Source organism: Cupressus sempervirens, chromosome 3 (genome assembly GCF_028749045.1).
Source record: "Cupressus sempervirens isolate cs-2001-9-10 chromosome 3, ASM2874904v1, whole genome shotgun sequence".
Taxonomy (NCBI): Eukaryota; Viridiplantae; Streptophyta; class Pinopsida; order Cupressales; family Cupressaceae; genus Cupressus; species Cupressus sempervirens.
In genome coordinates this window covers 672164196-672164765 of record NC_143120.1, presented here as the reverse complement: position 1 = coordinate 672164765, position 570 = coordinate 672164196, and positions in this window count along the sequence as shown.

Below are 570 nucleotides of genomic sequence, written 5' to 3'. Positions count from 1 at the left end.
TCAGTCCTATACAAGCAACTAGAAGGCATCATAAATATCATAATAACATATTAGTTCTCTACGAACAACTAAAAAGCATCAAATGACAAATCCCAGTGTCCATCGGTTCTTATCAAGCAACCGAAAAATATCTCATAATAACACTGTTCAAAGACATCCAAAATGGTCCAGTCATACATGTCTCAACATGACATCATCAAGATCAAATAAATAGTTTACTCCCATCAAGGCGACTGGAAAGTAATCCAAATGCAACTGATCGATGACTCATAAATGGTTACATAAATTACAGCTTACATAAAAAGACTGGAAACAATATCAATTAGTAAACCACACACACCATAGAGCATGCCATCACATTACCATTGTTGGGTTTTAAAAAGATCGAGACCAAAAGACATCATCATGACATCACAAATCATAACACCCCCCCCCCCCCCCCCCCGCAAGCCTCTGGTAGACGTCCTATAACTAGTCAACAATCTAGTCAACACAAAAACCCAAAACAAATAGCATAGAGAAAACACAAAATGCAAGCCCATGTTTTGGTTTGTTAAAATAACTTAGTTG